Raw genomic sequence first — 13,369 nt, forward strand, 5'->3', positions numbered from 1 at the left:
CAATCCTATTTGGAGTATCCACCTTGGGGGCAGTTCTACTCTGTCGTATAGGGTTCCTACGAGTCGCAATTGACTTGAGGGCAATGGGTTTGGCTTGTTTTTTTTTAGGATCCTTCCATTACTAGCCTACCACTTAACCATCAGAGCCACCTAGAGACTTTCACCCACCTCTTAAATCAACGGTTCTTAATTAGATAGAGATTTTGCCTCTTCTTATTCAACACATTCTCCTCTGGTAATCTCTCCCCATGAGCTCAACTACCAGTGTACTGAAGGCTCCAAAATATCTCTCTTCACCTTTGACCTCTCTCCTGAGCTTCAAACTCCTGTGCTCAAATTCTTCTTGACTATATCCTCGGAGGTGTCATGCAGTCACCTCAGACGCTATGAATAAAAACACACTATTCTTACCTCTCAAAGCCAGGTACTATGACAATATCCCCCAATCTGTTAACAGGACAGCCATACTCTGAATGACCTAGGCTGTAAACCTGGATCCATCCTTGTCATGGATTGAATTGTGTCCCCCAAAAAATATGTGTCAACTTGGTTAGGCCATGATTCCCAGTATTCTGTGGTTGTCCTCCATTTTGTGATTATAATTTTATGTTAAGAGGATCAGGGTAGGATTGTGACACCACCCTTACTCAGGTCACCTCCCTGATCCAAGGTAGAGGGAGTTTCCCTGGGGTGTGGCCTGCACCACCTTTTATCTCTTTTATCAAGAGATAAAAGGAAAGCGAAGCAAGCAGAGAATTGGGGACCTCATGCCACCAAGAAAGCAGCACCAGGAGCAGAGTGCATCCTTTGGACACAGGGTCCCTGCGCCTGAGAAGCTCTTCAACCAGGGGAAGATTGAGGACAAGGACCTTCCTCCAGAGCCGACAGAGAGAGAAAGCCTTCCCCTGGAGCCAGTGCCCTGAATTTGGACTTGTAACCTACTAGACTGTGAGAAAATAAATTTCTCTCTGTGAAATTCTGTTATGGCAGCATTAGATGACTAAGACAATCCTAAACTACTTTTTCCTGGACTCCTCTTATATTCCTACACCCAAACCATCAATGTTGTTGCTGCTGTTTGCTGCCCTGGAGTCTGCCCAACTCGTGACGAGCCCATACACAACTGAAGGAAATACTGCCTGCTCCTGTGTTATCCCCACAATCTACTGACAATGAGACCATGACGATCTGTAGGGCTGTCTGGTTGACTTCCAGAAGTGGATTACCAGACCTTTCGTCCTAGTCTGTCTTAATCTGGAAGCTCTGCTAAAACCTGTTCAGCATGATAATAACATGCAAGTCTCCCCTGAGCAGGAAACCCTGGTGGTGTAGTAATTAAGTGCTACGGCTGCTAACCAAAAGGTTGGCAGTTCCAATCCACCAGGTGCTCCTTAGAAACTCTATGGGGCAGTTTTACTCTGTCCTATAGGGTCGCTAGGAGTCGGAATCGACTCAACGGCAGTGGGTTTGGTTTTTTTGTTTCTTGCCTGAGGAAGGGGTGGTGGTGGCATATGAGGTGCACTGGCCAGGGATAAAACCAGACCTCTCTCCCACATGGAAGGGGAGGATTTTACCACTGAAACACCATGTCCGAGCCATCAGTAAGCTCTGCTAATTTTACTTCCTGTGCCAGCTAAGATTGTCACAGTCATGTGATCCACTTAGGACTTAGGAAACAAATGACACCACATCATTCTCCGGCTTAGGACCCTTAATGGAAGAAAAAATGAGAAAAACTTACAAACGCATCCAAGACAGTATTTTAAAATTAAGCTAATACAATAAACTCGGGCAATTTTAATCAAGTAAGATGAAGTAGAACGCATAAATATACAAAATAAAGAATAAGAAAGGTGATACAAATATCAGAAAAGATTAAAATATGTGAGAATATGATGTACAAACATGTACTAATAAAATTGAGAGAGCAATGAAAGGCATGTCACTCTGGGAGAATAGAAATTTTAAAAACTGACTCTGTAAGCAGAACATTTGAACAAACCAAAACCAAAAACCATACCCACTGCCGTTGAGGCAATTCCAACTCATAACAACCCTATCAGACAGGGTAGAACTGCCCCACAGAGTTTCCAAGAAGCACCTGGTGGATTCGAACTGCAGACCTTTTGGTTAGCAACCGTAGCTCTTAACCACTACACCACCAGGGTTTCCTTGAACAAACCAGTAAAAACAAGAAAAAATTATTAATTACAAAAATGTTTCAGAAACAGATAGTTTGAAGGGTGAAGTCTACTAAACTTTCAAGAGTCAAAATAAACCCACACTGTAATGACTACTTCTTCTTACAGTATGGTAAAACAAAACAAACCAAAAAAAAGAAAAACTGATGCAAGGTTCATTTTCTGAGGCTAGCAAAACCCTGATGGTACACCTTCGCCATCTACTATATGAAGCTATTGAGCACTTAAAAAGTGGCTAATCTGAACCGAGATGGACTGAAAGTGTAAAACACACACCAGACATTGAAGACTTTGTACGAACAAATCCAAAATATCTCAATAATATTTTATATTGATTCCATATTGAAATGATAATATTTTGGCTCTATGGATTCAAGTAAATTATATTACAAAAAAATAATTTTCTCTGTTTCTCTTTACTTTGGTAAATGTGGCTACTAGAAAGTTTTACATGATATGTTACATAGGTGGCTCACATTCATTTCTATTGGACAGCGCTGCCATATACCATCTCACAGATAAGGACACAAAACTCTTAAATAAAATTGTAGCAAGTTAAATATGGATATATTAGAAATAATTCAGGATGACCAAGAAGCTGAAAATGGTTTGCCATTAGGATAGCTATTAATATCATGTATCACGCCATTATGATAAAGGAGAAAAACAGGAATTTTCACGTCTTGAAAAGGCATCTGATCAAAATCAACCATTATTCTTAATTTTAAAATAAAAACTGTTAAGAAACTATAAAAAAATTTCTTTAAACATGATGAAGAATATCTACCTAAAAATAGTTACCATTGAGCTTGATAGTGAAAAACACTAGAGGTACTCCTACTGAAGTCAAGAGAAAGACAGAAACACCTGCTAGCAACACTACAAAATAAAACAAAACAACCACAACCAAAATGCAAAGGATTAACAGGGGAAAGTAGACAGAATTACTATTGTTCAAGAAGATAACCGTTTACATGAGAAATCCAAGATAATAAACCTGAGAAACTATTAGGGCTTACAAGAGACCTCAGTAAGTTGCCTTATATATACAAAATATATATACAAAAAAAAAGCTTTTTTACTATACCAAGAATAATCAGTTAAATATATAATAGAAAAAGTCTATTCCTATCAGTGATAACAAACAAAAAGTATAGAGAAATGAACACAAGAAATTTATGTAAACGTGAAAAAAATAAAAAACTTACTAACGATTGTTCAAATATAACTTGAATATATTAAGATATTTTCCAGGCAGAAAATCTATATGTCAATTCTCCCCAAAACAATTCATAAATTTAATGCAACCCCTCTTAGCGTTCTAATGAAACTGGTGGACTTGATTAAATTATTCTAAAGTTCTTATGGAAGATTAAATAGATAACACTAGCCAATAATCTTTTTAAAGGAGAATAATAAAATGGAACTGATATTACCAAATTTAAACTGTATTTTAAAAGCCACAATAATTAAAGTAGCCTAGTCCTGGTTTAGTCCGGGTAAAGAATACAAAGACTGACAGAAATGAAAAGAAAGATAGAAAGGCTGGAAACTGAATACAAAGGCAGGAAGTAAACCCATTTGTAAATTAAGTATTTAGCACATGATAAAGAATGCATTTTAAATCAGCAAGGAAAACATAGATTTTTTCAATTGATGGTGCTGGGACAACTGGTTAAATATTTAGAACAGAGTAAATTTAGAGCCTAGCTCACACTGTATATCAAAATAAAATTCCAGATGGTTTAAAGAGTTATATGTAAACATGAAACCATAAAAGAACTGGAAGCAAATACAGGAGAATTTTAAATCTGATCTTGGGCTGGAGATGGTCTTTCTAAAGCATAAAAGCAAAGGCAGATGCTGTAAAGGAAAAAAATACATAATAATTTTTAAAAAATAGTAGATTCGATCACATAAAAAATACAAAGGTCTATGTATCAAAAACAAACAAGACAAAGAACAAATTTAGAAAAAAATATTTATAATGTATAATAGAATATCCTGTAGCAGTTAAAAACCATGTTCCATGAAAAGTAATTAAAGACCTAGAAAAAATGATTAGCATATACTGCTAAAGAAAGATTTAAAAGCAGTATATATATTACAGTCTCAACTTTGTAAAATATATGTGTGTTTGGGTAAAATGGATCCCTACACATATCACGTTGTTTCTGACCTCCACACTTTTACTGATGCAGGTTCCTCTGTCCAAAGGGATCTCCCCTCCCTCATTGTCTAACCACTTGCCGTGGGGTCCATTCCAACTCATGGCAACCCCAGCGTGTCAGGGTACAACTGTGCTCCACAGGGTTTTCAGTGGCTGATTTTTTGCAAGTCGATTGCCAGGTCTTTCTTCTGGAGTGCATCTGGATAGACTAGAACCTCCAACACTGTGGTTCGCAGCCAACGGCATTTACCATTTTACCATGCAGGGCCTCATGGTCTAGCCATGTCTTATTCATCTTCAAGGATCCTGTTGGAGATCCCTTCCTTCCAGAAGTTTTCCTTGAATTATCAGGCTGGAATATGTGATTTTTTTTTTTGCCCATAGCACACTGCTGCACACCATCAAATTAGTACTACATAATATTAACATTATTTGCTCGCATGTATTATCACACTCGTATGATTAAAGTTCCTCAACAGAAAGTGCCATATTTTATTTCTCTCCGCACTTCCAGTGCCTCATCCTCTATCTGTCACGCTGTATATATTACAAAAAACATTGCTTTGAATTAGTGTTGAAATAACAGCTGTCTTCTAATCAGGATTGTCCTAAAACGGAGCGAATGTCAACAGGGAAGCCAGGATCACACAGTATAAGAAGACTGAAGAAAACAGAGCTCCTAATAAGCATTCATTCCATCCCACGTTCCAAGACCTACCAAAAGCTTCCTTCCAGGTTCCACTCATTGAGTCACCCAAGAATTTCCCAGTTCTGTACTCGTCTTTCCAAAAATATAAAGACATATCTCACTTACAGACTGTGTCCCACAATTTATCACTTAAATTTTTGTCATTTAATTATGTCTCAGTAAGGAGTCTTTTCTCCTTGATCAGGTTTTCAACTCTTGTAGCAAAGAGGCCATGCCTTCTTCTAGTTCGCTGTCTTCTACAAGGTTTCTGGCTCAACAACTTAGTACTTGAATAAATATTTAATACACACTTATTTTTTTATTGTATTTTTAGCTTTGAATTATTTTCTGGGTTTATATACACGCTTCACTTCATAGCACACATGGAGGGTCCACCTCCATTTCCTCCTTTCTCTATCACCACCCCAGAATGGTGGCTATGGACTGAGTATTACAGAAATACTCACACTTTCTGAGTAAACCCACCTTGTATGGAATCAGAACAGCTGCAGCTGTGCTCTGCTGGCTGTGCCAATCCACAGGCTTTCCCAGTTTTCATGAACTAGGGGAGGGAATGTTGCTACACACTTCTGGGATGAGTCAACGGAGATACCGTAAGTGAGCTTCCCTCCGCAACAGAAAGTACCATTTTTATTAATAAGTACTCAGTGTAGGTCTTCTTAAGCTAAAACATGAGATGAAACACTAGTGGAGATTTTTGTTTGTTAGTCAAAACATTTTTCTACACATAGCTAAGTACACTCAACATCGAAAATCACACCGTGCCATTCAATGCTAAAGTCAACTTAGTGCCACGTTACTTGATATATTCCAAGGATTTTCCTTAAGCTTTCTGACCTCCCCTACACAGAAAATAAAATGGTTAGATTTAAATTATTTAGTGCCAAGTAGAAAAGTCAGCCTTTTCTCCTTCTTCTGCCTTTGTTTCACAAAACCGTTATCAGACATGCCAGGCAAACAACTAAAAACAAAAAATTACATGGTGCAGTTAATTGAAAAACTGCTTTTGCTGCACACAGAAATTGACACTAAGTGCTGTATTAGCAGGAAATCAGTGATTTTCAATTGACATGGCACAGGAAATCATTTAGTGTCAATTGATATTAAATGGGCAAAATTGTACTGAATTAGTACAAAATGATTTGGTGGGAAGAAATGTGCTTCCATTAGGTGACTTGATATTAAGTGGGCTCAAATGTGGTAAGTTTTGGAGGTCACTAGTCAACAAAAATCAGGGCATGCTATCCAACCCTGAGTACATTAGACTGGTTGCTTTTACCACCCTTATCAAAAGATAAATTAGTGTCATATTATCATGACAAAACTGTCTTCCAATGAGCTTTCAAAGGAAATGTAAAATTCGAATTATTTAAATGAGTTAAATTAACCAGTGGTAAGAATCACGACTTCTTGGAACCATTTGGTGGCCATAATCCTTTCAAAAGATATGTTTTAGAGAATTGTTGGCATGAAATAAAAGGCAAAATAATAGCATCTGTTTTATGTAATACGGTCCAGCTTGAGTTCTCTCTATAAAATGGCCTTGACAGTATGCACACAGGACATTATTGGCTGAGTGAGTGATATCATCGGGTATTATGAAGAACTCACTTTGTAGGTCTTTAAAGAAACCCATGTTTTTAAACCTAAGTAATGGGGAAAGAGAAGTACAGAAGGCATGGGAGGGTGAAGGTTAACTGCAAAGAGAACTCTTTATAGTATTCAGTTACTACAGTGAGACCACATTGCATAAAATCGTGTAGATAAATGCTGGGGCAGAAATGGGGATTTGTAAAGGATCCAAAAGGAAACTATAAAACTCACTTGTTATTAATACTATTAAAAAAAAAAAAACTCGAAGCAACCCAAAATAAGCTCGGGTTCTTCAGTGAAAGAACCTCCAACAACACGAGAGCTGCAGGCGGGACCCTCTGTAAGGGACAGGCGAGCACAGATTCGCACGGGTAACACACACAAACTTTATTTAGTTACGATAATTACTATTTACAATGCTCACCATTCCTCATAAAATGTCACAATTATTTCTTTTAATGACCTTAGAAACAAAGATCATGAGATGAAGAAAACTGACCCAAGTGTTAAATGTAGTAAGCGGGAGACCAGATGTTAAGCCTACATCGAGGTGACTCCCAAGTCAAGGATTTTAACTTGGTAAGTAGGACTTTCAAAATTGGAACATAGTTGGTAGTTAAAAAAAAAAAAAAAAAATCCTCTTGAAAGAATATCTAAAGCCAAAACTGTTCTAACACATAACTGGAGCTGTGTACATGCCTAATGGGCTGTAGGGACAAGAATGAAAATATTGGCTAAATTAATCTGAACTGGGGTGGGGAGAGTTAAGTACAAGTGTGAAGATATTGGCTAAATTAATCTGGACTGGGGTGAAGGGACTTGAGCAGTGGTTGATCGTGAATATTACTATCAAAAATACTTTACTGAGATGTAGCTATTCATTTAAGTCTTGTTTTAAGTGTTATTATTTTTTTTTAATAAACAAATCCACTAGAAGCATTTATTCTTTGTGGTTTTAATACAGAGAATTCTATTTGAATTTCTAAGCAGCACAAATAAATTGAAAATCATGGTTAAATAACTCAGTCACCCTTTATCCTAACGAAAGAAAACGTAGCTATTCAAACAATGAAGTTACACCCCGGTGCCATCAGGATCTCACCAAGTTATGTTTATAAAAAGAAACAAGGAGCTTTTCAGAGTTAAATTTCCAATCTCAAGCCTCTTTATGATGATAAGTGTCACAGGTTCAAAGACTTAAAAGGAAAATTCATCCACATTTTGAAGATACTTACAAACGTAGTCAACAATCTTCAATAACAAAGCTTGATCCTCATTATTGCGTATATAAGTGCAAACACAAAACAAGCTGAAAACTGGGCTGGTGATACAGGCTTTACACTCTACATTGGAAAGATTAAAAAAATTACAAATAAGTAGATCAAAACTCAACCAGTCTGATCAATATACTTAACTACATACACTTATTCAGAAAATTATTAAATATTCAAGAAAGTAAGGAATGAAAATAACATACATTACTTGTTCAATGGACTAAACTTGGTCCAGTGAACTTATCTCAATACATAATTTACTATATAAATAACACTTTTCCTTGAATTTTTATTATAAAGCTAAAGGCATATTTCACTGAAGCAACTCTGTCTCTAAACATAAAGAATGCATCCAATCTTACAGAAATCACAAATTTCACTGGAATTAGATATTTTTGACACATTATCAGCATTGTTGTGCTAATTCCAATAAAATCCTAAAAATACTGAAAGTTAAATTATATCGTACTTCTAAAATCTACCAATATTTGCTTAAGACATCTGCAATACCAAAGTGGCACGATCCAAAGATGCAACATTTTAATACAACATTTTCACTGGCTTTTGGTCACTGTATCTTGTTTATATCTAAATCACACAATTTTTTCACTCTTGTTTAATTTTTTTCTTTGTATTCTCTCCGTTTCCTAGTGATTACTTGCTTCTTCTCTGACATCATTACTAGATAGTATCTCAGCAACCTGTCACTGTATCCTTGGATAGGAAGAGATAGCATCTCCAGCAAGGTCAATATGAGTCAACTTCATGATAAACCACCCCCCCACCCCCCCCCCAAAAAAAACAGATTAAATCTTAAACTGTGGTAACAGAATAACAGTATCTAGAATGACAGAAATGACAGTCCCACACTCATCAGCAATGGTCAGATGACATGATCGATATTGTGATACAGAATGACCCAGAAACACTATAATGTTCTGAGAAAGAGGACAATGAAGGTAGCCAATCCAGAACTCATAACATACAAGGAAGAGTTGAAAGAATTAAAGGTGTTGCATATTGACTACTTATGGGATTGGGCCAATAATTGGGGTGGGAAAGGTTTCAAATGCCTGCAAACTTCTAGTTAGATTTACTCTGTATGGTCTCAAGGGATGTACTAGAATAACGGGTTCAAAACGGTAGATGTAGATATCAACTCAAAGTAAAAAGCATCTTACCATAAGACTTCACAGAGGAAGTGATATTTGGGCCAGGTTTTGAGAGATTAACAGGATTTCACCAGATAGTGACTATAAGGAGACTTCGACTGTTTACAGGAAAAGTAGGCAGTTGGATGAGATTACCCCCCCAAAAAATTATATTAAAAAAGAGCATTTTTACCATATTTTTCTGTGATTCTTCTCAAAGCTAAGAACTGAAATACTGTATCTTGCTGAGCTGTAAATATTTTTCTGATACTGCCTAGAACTGAAGTTATCAGCCAACTATTGTCTGATTTTTATTAGCGAAATATTAAAAAGTTGTTCTTTTTCCCAATTTAATAAATAGTCTTTGCAAAGTCTCTGTTTTTCAAAATTTGTTGTTCCTCATTTCAAGTGATATGGTCTGATAAAATGCTGAATGAATGGCTGAATCATTCATTCAAAACACATTATTCTTCCAGATCCTAACATGTGCCAAGGATTGCAAGGTGGCAGACAAAAATAGAATCAGAGACAGACCATCTGCTTATAATGTTGGGGTAAGCCAACACACAAGAAAAATAATCATTTTATAATTCACTGGGTCTTATTTTAGAGGTATGCGCGCTGGAAGAACAACAGAATAGTGTTTAACTTTCCCAGGAGAATCAGGGAAGACTTCACAGAGGAAGTGATATTTAAGCCAGGTTTTGAGAGATTAACAAGATTTCGCTAGATAGTAAGAAAGAAAGAATGGCACTTTAGGCAGAGAAGGCAATGCGTGCTCAGTGACTTGGAAGTACGCAGTGTGTCTAGAAGAAATGGGGAGACATTGTAAAAGGCTGAAGTATAAGGCATAAAAGAAGAATGAAAAGAAATCTGACGAAGAAGATTTGGTTAAATATCTGAGGTCAATAGAAGACACGCTAAGGTGTTTGGGTTTACCTCGAGCACAAAGGGAAGATATTTTCAAGCAAAGGTGTGACATGGTCAGATTTGAATTATAGAGAATTTCTGGGTAACAGTGTGAGAACTGACTTCTGTCAAAGATGTTTTTATATGTTTTTTAAACAGCTTTGCTTCTGAAACATGCTGAGGAAGGAACTGAATCCTCTAGCTACTGGTTTCAGCAAGGGTAAGTTAATGGACTCCAGATGGCAACATGTTTTGTTGTTAGGTTTTGTCCAGTGGATCCCAACTCAACGAATCCAGGTGACAGAGCAGAACTGCCCTATAGACTGTAATCTTTACAGAAGCAGATCATCAGGTCTTTCTCCCATGGAGCCACTGGGTGAGTTTAAACCACCAACCTTTCAGTGAGCAGCCGAGCACATAACAAATGTGTCACCAGGGCTCCTTAGATGGTAGAATTACATATTGCCGTTGAGTCCATTCTGAGTCCTAGTGGTCCTACAGGACAGAGCAGAACTGTCCCATAGAGTTTCCATGAAGCACCTGGTGGATTCCAACTGGACAACCTTTCAGTTGGCAGCTGTAGCTTTTAACCACTATGCCATAAAAAAAAATGCCATAATATATAGAGCCCCTATTTTCAAGAAGGTCTGAGCTTGTAGGTCAGAATTGACTCAATGGTAACTGTTGTTTGTTTTTGACCTGGAGTTCCTGGGTGGTGTAAATGGTTAACATGCTCAGCTGCCTTTCAAGTCCACCCAAAAGTACCTCAAAAGAAAGATCTACTTCTGAAAAATCAGCCACTGAAAACCTTATGGAGGGGTCAAGATGGCAGAGTAGTCAGATGCATCCGGTGATCCCTCTTACAACAAAGACCCAAAAAAAACACGTAAAACAATTATATATATGATGAGCTAGGAGCCCTGAACATCAAAGGCAAAGTTAGGGAATCGGACTAAATGGCAGGGGGAGGGAGAGACAGTTCAAAAGCAGTGAGGAACTGCCAAACCTGACTCAGCAGGAACCAGTGCCCCTTAGACACTAGCCCCTGTAGTGACCACAGCAGGGCTGGCAGTAGTATTCAGGACACAGTTTTCTCAGGGAGAGACACTGAGCCACATAGTCTACTCGCACCTCTGGAACCAGAGAAGAACAGTGCTTTCAGCAAAACCTAAGTACTTGCTTTTATTTTACAGTACCCCCAGCCCCCAAGCTGGCTTCAGTGACTGTTGATTTCCCTGGGCCTAAGACAGGTCCTGCTGCATGCTCTGAGCCATTTGTCCAGCCTTGGAAAGGGAATACATTAATAATTGGAGGAAAAGATAATCTGCCACTTCCACAAAGCTGGGGAGCTCAGGACAGAAGTGGATCCTGTCCAAGAACAAACTGTCTGTGGACTTTGAACACCTTTCACCCCTGTATGGACCTGTGTGGGCCCATTTCAGGAGACTAGGCCCTTGTTACTACAACAGTGTATGTACTTGAGGTCTGACTTCAACTGTTTCAGCTGTGCAGTGGAGAGGTGGGTTTTGGATGTCTGACACCACTTTGCCTATTAAACAGGGTCCTCATCTATCCAAATCAGAGGCCTGAGGACTGGTGGCTCCACCCATATCACCTAGCCACCTATGACAGGGGTCCAAGGATAGGTGGTGTCTCCCAGGCCTTACAACAAAAAGCATTGGGTGTCCGTGGTCTGACTGCAGAACCCACCCACCTATGCGCTCTAGGGAACAGGGATACACTTTCCTCACAGACATGTGGGGGATGGTTGTCAGCCCCCCGCTGCAACAAGATATCTGTGCCTACACCAATCACCCCTGCCCCTCTAAGACTGTAGGACTGAGCCTGTACCACACACTTGATGACCAACTACCTAGACACCTGAGCTGAATCCATACAATAAAGTGAAAGTACTCCTAGGCTCATACACCTGGTAACAACTCTAGCCATCTGGTGACAAGATGCTAGAGCTGCAAAGGAACAAATAATCATGTTAGCTCACTCAAGCAGCCTATTTGGGCATATCAAAATAAAACAAAGCAAGAAGCTAGAATACAGTAAGCAAACATAAAATGAATTAATACTATAATTTACAGATGGCTCAGAGAAAACAGTCAGTATCAATTCACATAAAGAAGCAGGCCACGATTGCTTCAACAAGCTCTCAAAACAAAGAATCAAGGAATCTTCCAGATGAAGATATTTGCCTGGAATTACTAGATGTAGAATACAAAATATTAATACACAGAACCCTTCAAGAGATCAGGAAGGAGATCAGGCAAACCGCAGAACAAGCCAAGGAACACACATATAAAGCAGTTGAAGAAATTAAAAAGGTTATTCAAGAACATAATGAAAAATTTCATGGGCTCCAAGAATCCACAAGAAGACAACAATCAAAAATTCAGATGATCAACAATAATATTACTAAATTAGACAACTCAATAGAAAGTGGAGAAGCAGAATTGAGGAAATGGAAGACAGAATTAGTGAAACTAAAGATAAACACTTGTCAACAATATAGTCAAAGAAAAATCAGATAAAAGAATTAAAAAAAATGAAGAAACCCTAAGAATCATGTGGGACTAGATCAAGAGAAATAACCAACAAGTGACTGGAGTACCGGAACAGAGAGGGAGAGCAGAAAATACAGAGAGAATTGTTAAAGATTTGTTGGCAGAAAACATCCCTGATATCGTGAATGAGAAGATATCTATCATCAAACTCCACGTAAGGTAGATCTCAAAAGAAAGTTACCAAGACATATTATAATCAAACATGCCTAAACCAAAAATAAAGAGAGAGTTTTAAGAGTGCTTAAAACTCACCTACAAAGAAGACTCAATAAGAATCAGCTCAGACTACTCAGCAGAAACCACATAGGCAAGAAGACAATGGGGTAACTTACATAAAGCACTGAAGGAAAAAAAATGCCAGCCAAGAATCAAATATGCAGCAAAACTGTCTCTCAAATATGAAGATGAATTTGCCCATTTCCAGATAAACAGAAGTTTAGGGAAGTCACAAAAAACAATCCAAAACTACCAGAAATACTAAAGGGAGCTCCCTGGTTAGAAAATCAGTAATATCAGGTATCAACCCAAGACTAGAACACAGGACAGAGCACCCAGATGTCAACCCAGACAGAGAAATCACAAAAATAAATCAAGATTAAAAAACGCTCAAACAAGGAAACAGTGATATCATTATGTAAAAGACGGCAACGTTAAAACAATAAAGAGGGACTAAAAAATGTAGTCATAGATCTTTCATATGGATAGGAAGTCAAGGTGATATAAAGAAATAAAAGTCAGGTTTAAATCAGAAAAATAGCGGTAAATATTAAGGTGACCACAAAGGAG

This window comes from Elephas maximus, chromosome 1, assembly GCF_024166365.1.
Source record: "Elephas maximus indicus isolate mEleMax1 chromosome 1, mEleMax1 primary haplotype, whole genome shotgun sequence".
Taxonomy (NCBI): Eukaryota; Metazoa; Chordata; class Mammalia; order Proboscidea; family Elephantidae; genus Elephas; species Elephas maximus.